The 21437-nt window shown below is 43.2% G+C and overlaps 1 protein-coding gene across 4 annotated transcripts in view; it reads left to right on the forward strand.

Moving 5' to 3' along the window:
* Nucleotides 1-21437, forward strand: part of TBX5 (T-box transcription factor 5) — a 409300-nt gene that overhangs the window by 232766 nt on the left and 155097 nt on the right. The window lies entirely within an intron of this gene.

Here is a 21437-nt window from a genome sequence, read left to right on the forward strand (position 1 = left end):
TATGTACTTACCTTAAGTGTCTTCGATTTCTGTGTAGCTGTGGGGCGTGTTCTGTGATGGACAGGTCTCTCATCCGTGCACCCAGTCCCACTGTGAAGCCCCTGGACCCTCTTCTAACTCTAGAAGTAAAGTACTCACCTATTTGCCCAGTCTTTCTAAGGAACTCTGACCTTTGCTACTTAAGAACCTATCCTGACACTGCCTGTTGGTCACTAGATCCTAGTGACCCCCCTTGCACCACTGAGAACACTCATGCTCCAAGAATAAGGGAAATACCTTTAATGGATTGGGCCTTTTGCCTAGAAAACAAAATATGTGTTTAAACGTTACTTAGTTGAAAAAGAGTTGGTTGGTAACTGTAACTCTAAGAGTGAACAGTTACAAAAGTTCTTACTTAGCTTGGATGTGTGATGTAATATACTTAAAAGTATGGTTAACATCTTTCTTTCCTTAGAAACTGTTTTGCCATTCTAATAGAAAGTAGATGTGAAGGTATATTACTCTCCTGTGATTAGGTTGTGCCTTTTCCCAAAAGTAATGTGTTGGTTTCAACAGATTATGCCTGCTAGGATAGCCCCCAACTGTTGGCTTCACCAGGTCATTCTTGTTAGGATAATTGTATCAGTGTCCCCCAACTGGGTCTTGCTTCACCTGACTTGCTTCTAGCCTGTCCAGAATGAGTCTGTATTAGGTTGTTGCCTACCTAGAATAACTTTGAGTCATTCAGTAAAGTGTAACATTGGGCGTTGCTTCCTCTGTGCTGTTGTAGACAGACTCCCAGAGTCTCTTTGGTTCTAACTGTCCCCCATAAGTCATACATAAGGTACTTGTACAGCTGGGAAAGAACTAACCTGGATTTCATTGGGAGGTTAAAAAAGTATATGGGTTTTACTTACCTTGAGTTAGCTGTGTCCCATCCCAAAAATAAGTTACAAGAGTTACTGCTTATCTCAATTTGTGTTCACAAAAAGTGTATTGTCGAGTTGACTGATTCAGTGATTTGCACTGAGAGTCACTATACAACTGGTAGAGTCTACTGCCCTTGCATTACTGAATGTAATTGTGAAAGTAACCATTGGTTTTACCCCCCAAGAATAGGTGTGACCTATACTGAATGTGTATGAAAAGGTTTTGACTTTCCTAGAATTACTGTTAGGTGTTCCAAATAAGGTTTATACTTTGGTCTGTGTACCTTCAAGTATAGTGCTGTGTTTTTATAATTGTGATTACATATATATATGATAGTACTGATTTACCCCTAGATTTATCTGGGCCTTCCTGTATTTAAGGAAATCCTTTATTTTTACAATACATTGGGCCTGCTGGTACCTTTGTTACCGGACCAGCAAACTACGAGTTCTGCTCGCGGGTGCCTTCCCGCCTGCCAGGACTGGCCTGGCGGGCGAACCGGCACCCGCGAGCAGAGCATGTTGGATTCACCGGCACCATTCAGAATGGGGCTCAAATGGGAATGGGGAGCATTTTTTTTCGGCGCCCGCAAATGTGCAAATACCGGGTCCGGCGGGAAGTAATGACCCAGTAATTGCCCATTTGCAGGTGCTGAAAAATTTCACACGTTTGGCGGCAGCCTGCCGGTTTTACCGTCAAGGCTACCGCCAAACTTATGAGGCCCATAGTGTTTCAGTGTTTCTTTGGACCCCTTGTATTACAATTTCATTTGTACTGATTCTACAGCCCTCTCTCCCTCCTAAAATAGGCCTGGCTGCTCTGTCTACGCTACCATGTACTCAGGTGGTACAGCCTTATGCTAAGAGTGGAGTCTTGTACTGCCTCAGTTGAATGGTTTTACTAGGCTCTTAGTTGGACTTCAGAAAAACTGTCCTAACAAGCAACAAGGGTAATCAAGGACACAGAGTGGAGATTGCAAGACGGCTTGAAGAGTTTAATAGTGGAGGGTAGATAAAGTGGTGCCTTACTGTGCATCAATTTGTGAACCAGTAGAAGAAATTTAAATCTGGCCCTGTTTTGCATCATCAGCCATCCAGCCTGGTGATGGTACGAGGAAGTAGGTGTGAAGTGAGGGAGTTCAAAGAGAGTCCTGGAAGCAAAGTTAATGATCTTGTTGAAAGGACAGAAAGCATAGTTGGGGATACCAAAGAGGATGCTGCCACAGTAGTCCAGTTTAGAAAATACAAGGGTGGTTAAGAGATGCTTGGCAGTGTTGGAAGAAAGGAGGTGCCTGATGTTCCTAATATTTAGAAGGTTGAGGCGAGCTGCTGTTCCTGTTTTGGAGATGAAAGTAGAGAAGGGATGAGAAGGGTCAGAGATGACGCCAAGGTTTCTAGCTGAAGAGGAGGGTAGAATGTCAGGTGGGTAATGGATAGGCAGAGGAAAAGATGAGAGAAAGCCATTGGCAGGGAAGAAGAGTACCTATGTTTTGGTAGAGATCAACATCAGAGAGTGCAAAGCCATACAATATTTAATGACAGAGAGACAGTTGAATATGTCGATAGAGCGATCAGAGGAGAGTTCAGGAAAAGAGAAGAAGATTTGTGCGGCGTCCGCAAAGAGTTGGTACGAGAAACCAAAGGAGGAGATCAGTTCCCCAAGAGCAGAGGGAGTGTAAAGAAGAGCAGATCCAGCACAAAGTCTTGTGGAGCACCAACAGTTAGAGAACTGAGTTGAAAGGATTTGTTGCTCCAGGTGACAGAGAATTTGTCGAGTTTCAAGGTAGGATTCAATCCAGGCAAGGGCTCAATCACGAATCCCAAGAAGAAAGTCTATTAAGGAGATCAGAGTGATCGATAGTGTCAAAGGCAGCAGATAGGTCAAGGAGAATTAGTATAGAGGATATGTTGGAGTGCTTAGCAGAGGCGATGAAGTTGGACACATTCATGAGAGCAGTTTCCGTGGAGTGACAGAAGTGGAAACCTGCTTGTAGGGGGTCTCAAAGGTTGTGGGTGTCTAAGAAATTTGTAAGGTGGTTGCAGACAACCCTTTAGAGCACTTTAGAGTAGTGCAGAAGGAGAGACACAGGGCTAAAGTTAGCCGGTAGGTTCGGGTCGGTCCCTTGCTTTTTTAGGAGAGGGATGACCATGGCTGTTTTGAAAACGGAGGATAAGCAAGCAGAGTTGAAGGACAGGTTGATGAGTTCAGTTAGGTGAGAGGCCACTAAAGTGGCAATAGGCTTGACTAGCTGAGGAGCTAGAGAGTCTGATGGGGAGCGAGAGGGGTTAGCCTTCAGCAGAGACAGCACTTTGTCAGTATTAGTGTGACTAAAGTGGGAGATAGAGGCAGAGGATGATGGTAGAGTAGGTAGAGTGTAAAATGGAGGAGGGAGTCTGAGGAAGATCAGGAGAGAGTCCTTAATTTTGGATATGTTTGCAGCAAATTATTAAGCTAGGTCATTCATTTTGAGAGTGGAGTTGATAGTCATAGACTTAGGAGATGTGAGGAGTGGGTTTAGGGGGCCTGTAGCCCGCACTTGGTTCGAGTGGGAGTCAACGAGGGTTAGGTAGAATTCCCTTTTTGCTCTATCAAGAGTGGGCTTGAGAGAGTTCAGGGCAAAGAGGAAGAGTTTCAGGTCATCCATTTGAGCAGCAGCCGATGTATGTCTGTGTGGTGAGAGCGTATGAATTGGGTGGCCCATGGCTGAGAATGCTGAGACTTAGGGGTGAAAGTGGTGGAAGAGGCATCGAGTGTGAAGGAGGAGATTGAGAACTGTAGGTCGGAGAGAAAGGGGGAATGGCAGAAGGTTTACATTTCGATTTAGTAATAGGTGAAACAAGTGGTGCAGAAAGGTCAGAGGCTGGAAAAGAGATGGTGGTGGAAACAAATGAGTGATCAGATATGGATGGTGTGACAGTGGTATTAATGGCTCAGATAAAGATGGCAATGTATAAGAGATCCAAAGAGTTATCCCCTTTGTGGGTAGTTAGGTTATGGATAGAGTGGAGATCGCGGTCACTAATAAAAGTCGGATGTTCAGATTTCAAGTTCAAACAATGATCCAGACATGAGGTTTTGTTCCAAGCTTAGGCAAATCCCATGCAAAGAATTACAAGCAGAGAGAAAACCACACCCCAGCAGTCGGGAGATCCTATTATATTAGGCGAAGAAAGGCCGCCCCCTCCTGGTTTTAGCCGCCCTGTAGAGCCAACAGATAACCAGAGATTACCAAGATGTACACCAGTCAATTCCCAAAACAGGGTTACCTAATTACATGAAATACTGCAAGTCTAAATAGTGCAGTGGAGGATGTTGACTTGTGCAAAATTATAAAGGGGTGACATATTATTACTTTTAAAGAAACATGGGCTATATAACCTTTTTAAAGTTGGCATATAGGTCAGAAAAGGCGACACCCGGGTAGTGGACTAATGACCCAGGTGTCAACAGATTTAAATGTCTCTACTAAGGATCTTTATATCAATTCCCCAAACATCATAGGGATTAAGGTGACGTTTAATAATGTAGATCCTAAAAGAGTATGTTATATTTATGATGTGTATTTGAGATCTGAGCTTTTCCTATTGGAGGAATTGGAGGAAATTGTGGGTTTCTCAGATCCACATAGACACGGATGCTATCATCATGCACAGTTTGATAATGGGAGACTTAAACCCTCAAATTGAACCCTATGAACCTTGTGGGGAATTCCGTCATGCCTGGTTGAAAAGCCTGAAAAAAGGTATCCAGGAACCTTTCACACAACTATATATGACTGAGGGATGAGGGTTACAAATATTTTTCTAAACGGAACCCAAGCATCCCATTATACTGTTAGGACCACAAATAGAACTAGTTAATTATGTATTCATGTGGCAAGAAGACCCGAGGCGGCGGGCCAATACCGCCGCAGGTAATGCCCCCGGGGCCCCTAGTTACAGGCCCAAGCATAGTGAGGGTCATAATGAGGCCCGTGGGCATTACCGTGGTCGGTATTGGCCCGCCACCGAGGGTCTTATAGCCATTAGTACCCCAGCCCGGTAGACCGGGGTAATAATGGCATTTTTTTCTGTTCCGAAACTCTGCAGCATTTCGAAACAGAAATAAATAAATAAATGTCAAATAAAATGGCCGCCAGGAAAGGGAAAACGTAGTCCGTTTTCCCTTTCCATGGCGGCTATCGGAAGCAGACGTGCTGGGAACAGAAGTGTTCCCAGCGCGTTTGGTCCCCGAGAAAAAGAAAAAAGAAGGTAAGTGGGGTTGGGAGGGAAGGGAGACGAAGGCAGCCTCAAGCCTTGGGGAAGCTCAGAGCGGGGATTGCCCCGTTTCGATCCTCCTCATTGGCTAAGAGGCTGCCACGCCCCCCCAGCACGCTCGTACGTCCACAGGAATACCGTGTGGTATGGCTCGGAAAAGAGCCAATCCATGTGTAGTATTTCCTGTGGACAGAGCGTGCCGGGTACTAATAGACATTATGCAATGGAATGTTCTTCATATGCGATAACAACCCAATAACAGTGGTACCATTAGTTCATATAGGTGCCAGTCCATTAGATAGTGGGAAAGATCCCTTTTGGACAAACATTTTAGTCCTTCCTAATACATGAAGGTTGTAATGGAGCCACTTAGATTTGCCAGGTGTTTCCCAACAAATATATATCACACTACTTCCCTTCCTAACTGATTTCAAGGAAGCCATGGCAACACAATAAGTGTGGTCATTCCCTATGTTAGCAAGGAAAGAAGTAAAAAAGATAAAGAGGTTATGAAGGAAAAGCCCTGGTTTGACATGCAGATAAAAAATATCTATCAACACTCAAATCTTTCCCCACCGATATTATGCAAGTGAAGCTCGCTATGAAAAAGTATACAGATCTTATCAATGTCAAAAAGCAAGAAGAAATTGCTCTTAATAGTTGCGTTTATAGCTGTGGACTCAAGATTTTTGGCATATTGTAATCAGTAGAGGTCTAAGGGAAATGTACCTGCATGATTCCAATATTTTGGAGAAAGTTTGTTTTTTATATTTCAGTGCTTTATACCATCATGATGAAGAAGGACGCCCTCAAAATGAATGCACTCTCACAAAAAGGACTACCTCTCCATATCAGCAATGTTAACACCTGCTTATATTTACCAATGCAGACGTTTATTGTACTATCAAGAGCCAAAAACCAAACAGAGCCCCTGGACTTGATTGTATCCCAGCCTATATATTTTGATATGAACCAAAATTTGGGCAGCTTTTTTTAACAATGATTTTCAACTTCTGAAATTTCAGAACGACTGGTAGGTGGTAGGTGCTGAGATTGATTCACTATTTTATTTATTTATCGTATTATAAAGTCAGCATAGTCACCTGTTAATACACCATCTATCCAGATCTGAAATGTAGTATCGAAATATAAAAATACATCAGAAAATAAAACATGATTTCCACATATTACAACATTTAAGATTCAGTTAAAAAATACATATAGTCTCTGCATTTTACAGTACTTCAAAATCTGCGAGAGAACACTAATATATGACAACCTCACAGTGCTCTCATGACAAAATATCCAATATAATCACAACGTTCCTCCATAATATGGTAAGGAAGATAACACACCCTTCATGATTTACATTCATGCACATGGACCACAAAGCCGCACCTGACAATCTCCCTTCTATACCAGCTGATCTTAGAGCTAACAACCATAGTTCTAAAAGAGCAGGGCATGCAGTGAATAGATGTTTGACAGACTCTAGTTCTGTTTCATCGAACAAACAATATTGTCTAGTGTCCCTCGGTAACTCCAAGCAGACACCCACAGTCTCTAGCGGCTTCACAGAGTTCACTTTTGATTTAATGTAGTCCCAGACCATGTTATTACCAACAAACTGTTCAATATACTTTGGGATAGTCACTCTTTCCTGAATATACTAAATACTTCAGAATTGCTTTTAGTGGCTATGTCAATAAGTAGCCGTTCTCGACTAAGTCCTAATTAAACGTCTTCATAGCTTTCTTACAACTATTTTGTTGTGATCTCAAGACGTTTTTTGGAGCCAAGCAAGCCATCTGTGTGCAATGTATTTAATTCTAACAATGCAACTCAAGGACATATAACTAGCTTTAGTCAATAGTGCTTTATGTAAGAGCCCACGCACAGGTTTCAGATCCATATAGCAACTTCCAGTACATATTCAGACAATATAAGTGGAATTTAACTTGCAATGGTACAATGTTAAATTTGAGGTACACCATTTCAATAGATATACGCAGAAGCAATATGGTAAGTCTCTGTAAGATCGTTGATTCTATTTTGTTAGTTTCAGATAGAATATTCATTGCCCATATTTCTGCTCCATATAAAATAATGGGTACGATTTTTGCCTGATGCAACTGTAGTAAGATGCCAACTGAATATCCCCCACCCTTGTGTGCACGGGAGCTAATGCTGCCTGATATTTGAAAAGCTTTTAGGTTTACTTGTTCAAAGTGCCTTTTACCACAAAGTTTATTATCTAAATTAATACCTAAGTATTTAAACTGAGGAACCACTTTGATTGCCTCCTCGTTCATATACCAGCACGCACCTATCTCCTTTTTGTATGTAATGACTTTGGTTTTTATGGTAGTCACTACCAAAGAGATCAATTCAGTATACTCTTTCAAGTTATTCAGAGAAGACGGCAATCCACTAGGCGTCAAGTATAATAAGGCTAAATCATCAGCATAGCCCATCCATTGTATTGGAGTGTCACCCCGTTTTGGTGCAATCGAGGAACAGTTAGCAAGGAGGATGATGGAAGAAATCCCTCAAACTATCGCCCAATATCCTTATTTTACACTGTAGGTAAAATGTATTGGGAAATGCTATTTGTTCATTTAGAATAATGGGGCAAGGAGGGTAATGTTATAAGCCATCTTCAAATAGGTTTTAGCAAGGAAGTCTTAATGATAGAGCACATCTTTCGTATACATTTGTTAATCCATAGTATGTAATACTGGATGGTCACACCCTTTATATGGTTTGTATTGATCTAACAACTGCATATGATACAGTTCCCTGGAAGTAACTATGGCAGTGTCTGTGATGTGAAGAAATAGTGTTCTGGATGAATTGGTTCAAGCTGTTCAACATCTCTATAGTACAGATCATGCTGTAGCTGACTGGTGTGAGGCAGTGAAAAAACAGCCTTCTCCCAGTCTGTGGAGGAGTAAGGCAAGGCTGTGTATGGTTTCAAGAAAGTGCCCCCCCACTTCTCTATTCTACCATCTCAAGATAACCCAAGAAATGACTGGTGGAGCATCAAAGTTCTTTACAATATTCTCTCTGTGTGTAATTGCCTCCAACTGGCAAACTGAGTCATTATCCCTCAGATGAAACAAAGTAACCTCTAGGGGTGTGGCCTGCAGCTGCAGACAGGAAACCTCAGGGCTCCACTACATCTATCTGCAATCCCAATTTTATCCTTTTTGAGGACCGACAGATAAATATAGCCGGCAGAACAAGGTGGGGAACAAACAGAGAACAGGTGTACAGCAATCCCCACCCTGCTGCCCTGAGGATTCCCAAAGAATTATCAGCATAGGATACAAGGAGGAGAGTGAGTGGTTCTGTGCTATACATGGCCACCACCCGGACCTGGGAGTCCTGCTGAGAAACAGGAGCAGGCTAATTGAGCTCCAGTTAGGAGCACAAAAAGACAGACAATATACCTGTGGAAGGCACATGGTTAACAGAGGGGGGGGTGGGGACAGCCACAAGAGTCGCAGCGAAGGAGAACAAAGACCTTAAAGATGGCCATGAGCTCTAAGCCCATGGGACCAAAGAATAAGAGAAAGATTCAGCCAGAACACACTAGCAAAGTTCAGGAGAACAGGAGAAGTAGAAGATTCCCAAATAGACTAGTTACCCTTCCATGAAGGCATCACAAAAGGATCACTTCCCACCAATTGTCCCCAGGGCTACCCCTCCACACTCATGGAGGCCTGATGATAGCATAATTCTTCTGAAACAGGACACAACATGTGCCTACTGAAGTGGGGTGTTGGAAGTGTGGGACACCTTGGCAAATAAGAGAGGTGTTAAGGTAACATGGGTTTCTGGCCTGGCAGAAGGGACTCGAGAACAAATCAGATATAAGTCATGCCCAAGGAGTCGAATCTGTGTGATTTGTCCTCCACGGAAATGTTAGAGGGAGAAATGACCGAAGATTATTTGCTCGAAATAATCTTCGGTCATTTCAACCCTGAACATTCCCGATGTGCGCAAACCCCTACCCAAAACCCCACCCATACCCCTACCCCAACACACCCCCAACACACCCCACACCTCTACTTACCTTTCCTTCTGACGCGCTGTGTCCCTGTGGCGCCAGTTCCCTTTTACTTCCATGATCGGGAACCGGCGCTGCAGGGTCCTTTCCTTTTTCTATTTTTAAAAAAACTTTTGATTGGGCGAGCTGCGGGGATGTCCCCTGCAACTCCCACTCACTATACACAGGTTTCAGATGTATATAGCAACTTCCAGTACATATTCAGACAATATAAGTGGAATTTAACTTGGAATGGTACAATGTTAAATTCGAGGTATACCATTTCAATAGATATACGCAGAAGCAATCTAGTAAGTCTCTGTAAGATCGTTAATTCTATTTTGTTAGTTTCAGATAGAATATTCATTGCCCATATTTCTGCTCTATGTAAAAAATTGGGTATGATTTTTGCCTGATGCAACTGTAGTAAGATGCCAACCGAATATCCCCCACCCTTGTGTGCACGGGAGCCAATGCTGATATCTGCAAAGCTTTTAGGTTTACTTGTTCAAAGTGCCTTTTAACACAAAGTTTATTATCTAAATTAATACCTAGGTATTTATACTCAGATACCACTTTGATTGGTTAGTATAGTGTAGTATAGTATATTGAGCGGTGTGTTGCAGGGGACACCCAGGCAGCCCCTGGCCTTTTTCTTTTTTCTTTTGTTCTGGTGAGCTGCAGGGATGTCCCTGCAATCCCCGCTCACTATACTGTATAGTGAGCGGGGTGTCCCGGGGGACACCATCGCAGCCTTTGTGTTTCTTTTTTTTAACCAACCCCACCAAAAGACCCAATATCACAAAACGTTCGAAATTTTGGTAGTTTTAACTTTTTGTGGTATGTGATTTAGGTCTTTTGGTGGGGTCAGTAATTTGGATACAGTAATTTTGGCTTATTCCAAGGAGTCTGATTCGAGCTGAACCTCAATCGGAGGAACAAAACCGAGAGAGTTGTTAGCTCAGGTGTCGGGTATTTGTTGAGCTAATTAGCACTGAAAACAACAAAGCCCCGGAGAAGCGAGGTGGTCGGTGCCCAAGTAAAAATACAGCAGACATGGAGGGCGTAAAGGGGGCGACACACCGGGTCCCAACAATCAAGGATGGACAAGAACACACCATCATTGAATCAAACACAAACTATGGGGGATGTGGCTAGACCCACAGCAGAAAAGAAGAGTCAGCTGAGCTCGGGTGGTCCTTACAGCGATACAGAGTTCCCATGTGGCACTAGAAGCAAAGATAGGCTCTGTGGTGAGTCAGAAGAAGTACACGGACTCTCTGAGGACATGTACATTCATTACGAGGTAGGAGGTAGCCATGGTGCAATTAGCACCATGGCTACCCCCTTACCGCATTCCGGGTCCTCGAAATAGGGACTTACCGGGTCATTCCAACCTTGGAGGACCCGGTAAGTCCCCATTCCGAGAACCATTCCCCATTCCCATTCGAGCCCCCATAGGGCTCAATGGGAATGGGGATGGAGCTAATAACGTGCCTGCTAAAAGCGGGCACGTTATTAGCTCCCTGGTCCCTTAGCGGCTCCCGCTAAGGGCGCCTGGTAAAACTGGTAAAACCAGGCGCCCATAGCGGGACCTGCTAAGGGACCTCGGAATAGGGCAGTAAGGGTTTCACTGGCACCGGTCTCCTTACCAGTGCCCGTTAACCCTTACTGCCCACCTTGTAATGAGGCCCATGGTGTATGATATTTTATTAAAATAATATTATAAGGCCTAACTTTCCCCATCAACATGTGTGATCCCATACATGTCACTAAATAAGGTGCTTGTTGGTCAATAGTGAACGTCCAAAGAAATAAGTCAGCTGTCAAAAACTACCCTTACTGACCCTATCACTATGAAAACTAGCTTAGCTCAGGAGAATGACTCCCTACTCCTGATGGTATTACTAGTACCAGTCTATTGGATTCTCTTTTGGATAGAATATCAACTTATTTTCCCATTTTCCCAGGGTATTATTATCCACTGTTCCTCTCTTTCATCATTCAAGTTTTCATTAATTCTTTTTCTTTCACCACATTCAGAATTCATTTGCTACCAGGTTAACTCGGTTTCATTTTTACTGAGGCGAGTTGCTGAATAATGATTCTCTTGGGGCCTCCCATACTTCCAGTTTTCCCAGTTACCTTTGTTCTTGAAGGAGAACGTCTTCGGGAGCCCTCTTCCTCAGGGACCTTCTCTCTAGTCCTGTACTGCCGGCGACTTCTCCTCTCTGGCGTCTCTCTCCTTGCTCTGCCTTGTTTCGTCATGGTGGCCCGGTGCTTCGCAGCTTGAATGGACACCCAGTGACCCTATGGTTGGATAGGAAATAGTTTGTGGACCTGCAGTCCACCACAGTTTCTCCATTGCCACCACACTCTCATGGGCTCCTGCCATGTCTGTTCCTCTCACTTCGGGTCTGCCATACCTCCGGCGTCCCACTTTGCCACCTCAAACGAGTTTGAAACTTGTGGGCTTCCATCTTCTTCAGCTACTTTGCAGCTTGGGGCCTTCCCAGCCTTTCATCTGCATTCCTCTCTCCGTCTCTCTCTGAGTGCACCCTGCTCATTAACGCACTCGTTCCAGTGGACTGGATATACTGACTTAAAGGGACCTGCTCTTTTTCCATAAGATAACAGCATTTATTATGCATTTCCTTGTCCCAGTCTTGGTACTTCACAGTTTCTGGTATTTTAAAACATCCCATGTATGCCATAGTATGTCCAGCTTTAAGGAGTTCCTCATGAGAACGTGAGTCCTTATCACCTAAGGGGGAGTCTCTCCCGGTGAGGTCCTACATGCCTCTCGCCCTAGAGAGGGTATTATGGAGCAGGCTCACCTCCCTAGCCTCAGGGGTGGGGGGCCTCCCCTTTGGGGAGAAGGGACGAATTCCCTCGATTCGTCACAGCTCAAAGGGGAAGAAGTGAACCTCCTGCCGGCGTATATGCACAATATTGCAGGAAAACACAAGGTGACAGACTCAAAGGCAACTACTAAAGAGGGGGAAGTACTGTCCCTGAAAAAGCAAGACACAGACTTGTTACAAATAACTAAAGACTGGGAATGAAGAGCTGAAGACACTGAATGCCATTCGAGGTGGAACACAATATGAATAGTGGACCTACCGGAAGTAGAAGAAGGAGACCCAATGGAACTATTTTTAGAGAAATTGCTACAGGAGTCATTTGAGTTATCAGTCTCGCAATATGGGTCCCGGATTACACCAAGAGAATGCAACAACTACTTTAAAGCTTCAACAAGGGGAAGTCAACCTTAAGAGAACATACGCTGCATGTTGATGTACTCAGCCAAGTGCAAAAATATTCAAGGGGATAGACAGTGGTTTTACAACTCTCTACATATGGCATGGGACTGGTGGAAGCTAGAAGGGAACCAGACTGCTAGAAGAAGGGCATCAACAAGTTGTGAGGAGCCACGCACAAAGCAAATCTGGAAGGGCAGAGAAATATCAAGAAACCGAGAAGATGGTAGTTGTGCAGATGGAACCAAACAAATGGCAGAGATGGAAAGGGATGATGCTGCTGTACTGGGACAATATATGAAGAAAGGATAGGGAAATAGCCCTTATACAGTGCTCATATAATCAATAGAGGGAAATTGAAAATTATCACATGGAGACTGAGCAGGTGACATTGGGATGAAGATGGCTGTATGAGGTCAAATGTGGCGAAAGAGTTTGGACTGGCAAGGAGTCGGACTTCAGAATCCGTTTTTTCTTATTTCCCTGTGTTCTTCTCTGTCTTGACATAGTTGAAGTGATAAACTTAACAGGGTGTGTCACGCCCCTCGCAAAATATGGTCACCAGAGTCCTATTTCATTAAAAGAGGCTTTCACACACGCAAATTGGAGGAATTACCATGGTCATGTTATCATAGAACTTGGTTATATTTACAAGCTTAAAGATTTGGGGGGCAAAGGGATGGCAGAGGGAGTTGTGCTGAAATAAGAGGGAAGTTTAAGAAACTGAGGCATCTGATCGATGGGCAATGTCATTGGTCCTAGGGGTTGCACATCACAAGGAGGATAAGGAAGGAAGGAAATGGAGGTTTGGTCTTTCAAAAATGGGAAGTGCTAGAAAAATTATGTGAAATGTTAGAGGAATGGGCAATGCTGCCAAAAGAAGACAAATAGCCATTTACATTAAGAGATGGGGCAGACAGCTAGCATTTGTTCAAGATACACGCCTAATGATAACTGAACTTAGTAAAATTAAAACAAGGTGGGGAGCAGAGGTGCATGGCACATCATATTCATACTTTGCACGGGGTGTCCTCATATGGGTAGCCAAAGGTTGTTCATTGTCCTACTAGACCCAGACTTGGATACACCAGATACTAAAGTCACTTATTTAAAAAAAAAAAACAGCATCCAGGTCCTTGAACCTGGCAATTAACAGACCCAGTCCTGGTAGAATTATGGAGGGAAGAGAATGGGACAAGGGGTTATTCCTTGATTATTGATTATTTTGACGATACCTTGCACTAATGTATATCATTTAAAATTTCTTTCTAGATATTGTTTGAAATTTACTTATATGCCCCTAAAGAATAGATTACTCTCGAAACGCATTGGCCGACAAATAAATCATCTATGTTTTACAAGAAAATTGATTGTGTCAGTCTATCTGATATGCATTTAATTATATAAAAAAATGCCTATTGATTGAGTATAAAGATGGGAGAGTATATTGAAACAATATATTATCACCAAATTACCTGGACTCAAAATGTTTTGAGCCATTGATAGTGTACAGGGGGTAGGAGTTGACATTGGGAACTTAATTGGTTTCTGATTCATATTACACAACCCATATGCCAGGGTTGGTTATCATCTCCTCTGCACCTTAAGATTATTTAATATTCTGCTAAAACTTATCACAACATCACAAATTATTGGAGAGTAACACAAGAGTGCAGGTTGATTTTTCATTTTCTTGGTTATTCCCTGTACTCTCACCCGCATTGTACACACTCAAGGAGCGACTACATCTTTTTTTGGAGAGAACAATTTCCCGACTTTAGTGGAACCAAATACATGCAGAAAATACTTTTGCATCATTCCCTATCGGCAGCAGGGCTAACATGGGGCCAGGTTAGGACGGTGATACCTAGCTCGATACTGAGGGTGGAATTCTCTGTGAGACGTAGCATGCATAGATACGATCCTGGTGGCCTTAGAATAATATTTTTCTCATAATGTAGGCTCTGTTGATGATGTACGGATATTATGGAGGCATTTAAAGTGACAGAGAGAAATGTATAGCCACAACCAATGGTATTCGGGCAACACTCCTAAACATAATTATGAGGTCGGAAGAGAATATCAATAAAATAAAGAGGGAGAGAGCAGTGGGGAACTCACAAAAACAGGCCCGAACGTCACTACGTTGCTGCAATTATGTCAAGTATACTGGTAGGATTCATGGTGAAGGGGAAAGCCCTGGGTGCCTACTGGTTTGGCTCTTAAGAAGGGAGATGCAGCATGTTACTATTACTCAAATAGACAGGAAGGATGAGTTCCTAGCTACTGTGCAAAGAGACATTAATGAGGTGTTTTATAAATATGACATGCATGTATACAAAAGTGAAGGGAAGAGCAATACTGAAGATGTTATGGGAGTATTAGAGCAGGTCAAACTCCCCAAGCTGACTGAAGCAGCAAACACGGAATTTGAAGAACTTATAACAGAGACCGAAATAAGGGTAGCCATTGAGTCCCTGAAAGGAGGGAAGTCGCTAGATAGTGATGGCCTACCAGTAGAACTTTATAAAACATTAAATTCCTTGACAGCCAGGAACAATTATACCATTATGCCTTTCAAACGAGGTCCCTTCCAAAACCTATGAAAGAGGCAAGGAAAGTGGTTCTGCTAAAATAGGGTGAAGAAGCCAGACATTGTGATGCATATCACCCAATTTCACTCATAATCTTAGATACACATTTATTAGGTAAAACAATATCTACTGGGATGTTGAAGGCAGCATCATACTTGATACACCCACACCAATGTGAGTTTGTTTGGGTGAGAAACACAGCTATGAATAAACTTAGACTACGTTATGTGATGGAGGCAGTTCAGGGTAAGGCAAGGAAATGGTGATATTGTTGTTAGATGCCGGACTCCTTGGAATGGAAATGGCTATTCAAATTATTAGAGCAACATGGTGCTGGTACCAATATGATGACCTGATTCAAGATTATTTATAATGAGCTGAGGCAAGGGAAAAAGACTGCAGATAAATGTCTCCCAGCTGGCAGCTGGAAAAGGGTACACGCCAAGGACATGCCCTGTCCCTGACTTTATTTGCTCTGGTGCTGAGGCCTCTTGCAGGCATATTTCGATACCAAACAGGGAAGCAGGCATGGAGGTGAGGAGAAATTAGCATGTTGTGTCCCTTTATGCTTATGACATGCTTTTATAAGTACAGTACCCACATTTGCCTATTCCGTGCATGATGGAAGTTCTGGGGAAATTTGGAGAACAGTCGCAGTTCAAGATAAACACAAATAAATGAGTGACATTCTCACAGACGGGACTCACAGGGTGGCCAAGGGAGGAGTTTCCTGATTTTGGAATTCGTTGTGAACTTAACTCCTTTGGATATTTGGGGATACAGACATACATTTGCAGACACATTTCAATATAATACAGAGATGGGCCTTTTACAATATAGAAGATAACATAGTTTTTTGGAACAAATTACCACTATCTTTCATGGGTAAGATAGTGATATGCAAAATGGCGATTCTAAGCAGACTCTGTTTGTAAATATTCCACATATGATTAAGCCACTATTATTCAAACTTCTGGACAGTAAGAACACAGAATTATTATGGGTAGGAGGGAGGTGTCAGGAGTGTGCTTTCAACATTGCGTAGGAAATACCAGGCCAAAAGCCTTACCCTTTCAGATTACAAACTATATTTTCTAGCAGAACAACTGCAAGGTGGTACACAAAGGAGAATAGTAAGAATGGGAGACGGTTAGGAGAACTTCCAAGGAACAGGAATGGGATAGAACTGCTTTGGAAAATGATTGATGGAATAGGTACGTCGTGCATTGTAAAAGTGATATAACAGGTGTGGAAATGTACATGTTCAAAATTATGCATGAGGGAAGTTTATAATGCCAATATCCCTCTGAGAGCAGATGGGAAACAAGCTATAGTAATAAAAGATGTGGGAGATGATAAATGCACAAGACAAGGATGCTCGCTAATGGGGGACTTGTATGAAAATGGGCAATTGCTACCCTTTACTGGATGGGTGGAGAAGTTTGAAATGTTGAAAGGTCTGTTTTTTTACTATTCCAGGGTGGTCAAAATCATAGCATCGTAATGGGAGTCCATACTGGAGGAGCCACAATCAACACCAATACTTCACGCAATACTATGAGGAGATAGGAGAGGGGCGCATAAGGGATTGCAAGACAGAGTAGCTTTAAAACAGCTCAAGATGAATGAGAAATGGGATAATAATATAGGCAAATCGTTAGAAGAGATAAATTGGTCAAAGATGTGTTGACAATTTAAGGTAGTATCGAGAAATGTAAGATTGAAATTATTCCAATTTAATATACAACATAGGGTCTCTACATGACTCAGTTGAGATTACATTAACTTAATCCCGAAGCCCCCGATGCCATAGATGTGAACAAGAACGTGCCAGCTTCTGGCATATGGCATGAGAATGCCTTGTGGTTGCAAGATTCTGGCATAGGGTGATGGGCCAAAGTACGCCTGGTGGAGATGTTCCAGAGGAAAAAAAAGTGCTTTAAAAGAATAGCCAGATTCTTAGCTTTGTTGGCAAAAAGGAGGATGGCAATATCATGGAAATGCCAAAAGGGTCGTTAATATAACAGTGGCTAAAGGGTCTGCAAAGATGGATGGCTGCCCAAAAATGGGTTTTACAATATCGATTACAAAGGGAGAAGGAGGGGGAAATGGACTAGATATTACTCTTGAATTAACTCACGGTCTCCCCTAATGACAAGCCACCATACATCAGGAACAATTGAGTGCATCAGAAACAGTAACAGAGAAGAGCATTTGCGCTAATGGGTAAATCAGCTGAAATACCGCCAAACTCAGTTACCGTTATCTCTAATTGGTCCCGTGGAGGTACCACAGGATTACAAGTGGTGTTAATTCCCCACTTTTGGAGTCCACAGGACTCCATGAGTATTTTTGGTAGATTTACTGAGGTAAAGTGGTAGATACACCTCCAGCTTGTGCAGGAGATAAATCTGCTACTTTTTCTCTGAAAATCGGTTGATTTACTGCATGGCAATACACTGGTGGAAAATCCACCAGCAATTATAATTTGGTGGTGCAAAAAAGCGGCAGCAACGGAATTATTGACAATTTTTTGAAGCACCCTCAAACTTGTAATGAGGATCCCAGAAATATTATCTTATGTCCTGGGTGAATAAAGAGCTCCTTTTCTTTTTCTCGAAGGAATCAATAGAATCAACTTCAATCATGGTTATTTAGCAAACAATTGAAATGGCTCTAATTGAAATGATTTCTTATTTGTACCACAGACCGCTCCAGAGAGCAGAGGAGCAAAATGGGAGGGAATTCTGTGTCTTTCAAAATGTTGCAATGCCTCACATGGCAAACAGACTTTTTCATATCAGGTCCCCATATTTTGGATTATTTTTCTGGGATAATTTATGAAATAAATATGATGATATTAGTAAAAAAAACGAAATCAGTTTCTTTTCAGTTCATCTTTTTTTGGATATTTAGTGCATGTGTCAGAAGTTGGCTCTTCAATGACTTGCGATACTTTACTGCATGGTGTGCCATTTAAATGTACTCAAAGGCCATGGGTGAGCATGGCACAAAGATGGCCGCTTAAAATAGCAACTCCCTAAAACTGTGGGTGCAAAATAAGTTTTGCCGCAATGTAGAGGGACCAAAGTTGGTCCCTGTGAACACAGTGATGCGCCACCAGAAATTAGCGGTAAAGTGGGGCTATCATAAGAGTTGTTGGGGGTTCAAGCAGCAGAGGCAGCCTTGCACATGGATGAAGATGCGAGGTGGAGCCACCGTGGAGAGGCAGTGATGGGGCCAGGTCAGAAGTACCTGTTTCCTCTGTGCCAATCTGCTTCCTATGGGGTTGTCAGAGAGAATTGTGAGCATGTTATCCAAAGGGAAGCGCCCAAGATCTGATACACTACAGCACTTTGGGTATAGTTAGTTGCTGATGAGGAAGAGGGTAACCGGGTTAAAGAGGAAAGGGCTCAATGAATGTCATTGTGCTGGCGGCTAGACCCGTGGCGGCTGTCTTTGGGGGATTTATGTGTGTAGTGTAAGGTGGTAGGAGATCTTAGTAGGGAGTCGGTCAGTCAGGAGAAGAGGGGAGTAAACCCTAAAAAGCAAGACAACCTGCAACCCTGCACTCCTACAAAGTCCTCTTGTGCCTGTATAGGTTCCATTTACTATCTCATATTGCCTATGTCAATCCCTCCCCTTCTCTCTCTCTTTCCAATTCCTTCTACTTCTCTCTTTCTGTCTCAAATAGATACATTATACCTTATGCACAGCAAAACAAAGATTCTGCGAGTTGGCACATATGGGAAAAGGGGGGCAATCTGACAACCCCTCTCTTTACCATAAGTTACATGTTAAGGGTTATGGGAGGCAAGATCATTTGGTTCAGAGAAAGGGCTGCTTGAAATTTGAGCAACAAAAGCACCCATTTCACCTTCCTTAGTATGTTGGTTGTTGAGACACTTCTCCAACCTCACTGTAATATGCTCAGGTGCTGTGCTCAGTGGCCAACTGGGACTTTTACCCATTGGGGCAATGACCCATTGTGGCGTTCGTTGGGGCAAGCCTGCTTTTTTCCCCAAAAGACCCAGATTCCTCTCACACAGGCACAGGCCAATATGAAATCCTCCCCCAACAGCGACGATTCACCAGGTGCGAATGCTAGCGTTAGTCATGATGAAACCTGGCCTAAAGGGGCTGCTATGGCTGAAGGAATGTAAGAGTAGCATGCTGGCAGTGAATGAAAGGGCCTTTATGTGGAAGGGAGATAGGATGGACAGTCCAATAACACAATCTCGAGTTTGTAGTCTTTCTGCCTCTTGCTAGGTAAGGATCCCTGCCAGAGTTCCTTACAAAGCTCTGTGCAGCTGCTAAATGATGAAACCAGGGCAGAACTAGGTCTGGAGTTTTTATCTAAAATGTAAGGGCTGTCCTTCCATGGATAGGGAGAGGCTGTCAGGGATTAGCTGCTAAAGGGGAGGGCCTGGGATAGAAGGCTCACTATGGCAAACGCCAGATCCATACCTGTCCCAGATCCGAGGAGTCAAAGTTGTGGGGAGCCCGCTTTTAAAGCTTCTCATCCAGCTCTTGGAGCATCAATTGGTGCAGAGAATCAGGTGAGTGCTGGAGCCAATGGGAGGGAGAGAGAGAACCAACAGAACCACAGTGTAACAGGAGACAGAAGGAAAGGCTGAAGGTGGGTTGCTCGGATGAGGTCAGAGGCGGTGAAGGTGAACTGAAAGACTAGGAGGATGGAAGAGTGGCGTGATGGAAAGCTGGGTGCAGAATTTGAGCAAAGTCTAGGTGACATATTGGTGAGGGTGAGTAGTGCCAGTTGTGTGGTGTGTAGTGAGGGTAGTGTAGGAAAAAGTGGCTGGGGCTGGATAGAAGGCAGGTGGGAGAGAAAGAAAGATAATGTGGGAGATAGGTAGAGGGGTGTGAGGGTAGAAGTTAGAATGAGAGGAAGTGGGTGTCGGAAGATAGTATGAATAGTAGAGTTGGTGCACGGAGAAGGGTGCAGGTGAGAGGTGGCAAGGGGGGTGAGAATAGGGAGAGTGTGTATTGGGAGAGTGAGCAGGGCACCATATCGCTAAGTAGAGAAGCTTAGTAGTAATGCGGAAAAAGGGAGAGTAGCAGTAGTGCGTAGGAGGGAGTAGCAGTGTGGAGGAGGGAGTTGTAATGTGAAAGAGGGAGTAGTAGTGCAAAAGAGGGTAGTAGTAGTACATAGGAGAGGAGTGAGAGGGAGTAGTAAGATCGGCAAGAAGGTAGTAACATCGGATGGTGGAGGTAGCTGGTAGAAAGAGAAAAACATCGGAGGGACAGAGGAAAGAGACAGAAAGGTGATGTGGTGGGTAGAGTTGGGCAGAGGAGAGTAGCGGAGGAGGAAAGTAGTATGAGACAGGTAGAGAAATATTTGGGTGGGTAGTGGGGTTTAAGTTTCTATCGGCACATCTATACAACACCTTTTAGAAATAACCACTGAATAATGTAGAGCCATTTTAGTAAGTCCCTGAGTGAGCTTAGACAGAAAAGGCCACTTGCCTTTTGGTTAACTTTTTAGACTTTACAGTGTTTAGCATACTGAGGGAGAAACAAGGGATATAGACTAACGTGGGGTTAGGGACAAGTGGGCTTGGGAGGAGGTTTGTTTAGACAAGCTAGAGAGGGACAGCCAAACTGAGTCTCTCCACGTCCTTCTCCAGCCTAGTGCATTGTATTAAACCACCTGCTGGTCTTACTGCTGAACAATCTAATATTGATGACCATAATAGTCAATGCATCTTATTTCGTTTTGTGTTAAAAACAATGAACTCCACCTTTGACGTGCCTGGACACTCAGCGTTTCATTAAGGCCATCTGTCACAGCAGTCCCTTCAGGGAGTCTCCTGGAGGCAGGAATACAGCGCCTCACTCATTAGCAGCTATTTACTCTAGAGAAGGTGGGGAGTGAGGCTGCTTTTTTGGGGTATGGTGCGGTTGACCAATTTATGCCTCAGTTTTGACAACTTTGAAACAAATTGGTATGATTTCTGGAAGGAATTTCAGACAATTGTGTGTTGTGTAGTTTTGAAGCTGATTCCAAAAGCTGTGAAACAACCTATGTTTTTGCCATGTGGGCTCCCTACGATTACCTGGTCATTGTCCACCTTCTATGGGCTCTTCATTTTAGGGAGTCGCTCTGGAAGTTGCTAAGTAAAAGGTAAACTATGTAAGTAGAAATGTAAAAACATGTTGAGCACAATTTGAAGAGGCCCTCCAGTCAAGTAACCAGGTTACCCATTGTATATGACAAGAGAACATATTCTATCCAAAACTTAGGAAACAGATTACATTTCGCTAATTGAGGAAGTTGCAATATGGATTAATATGTTTTAATACTTGGCAAGCCTACTCTCTTAGTTAATGCTGCAACACCTACAGCAAC

Source organism: Ambystoma mexicanum, chromosome 10 (genome assembly GCF_040938575.1).
Source record: "Ambystoma mexicanum isolate Mex_15411 chromosome 10, UKY_AmexF1_1, whole genome shotgun sequence".
Classification (NCBI taxonomy): Eukaryota; Metazoa; Chordata; class Amphibia; order Caudata; family Ambystomatidae; genus Ambystoma; species Ambystoma mexicanum.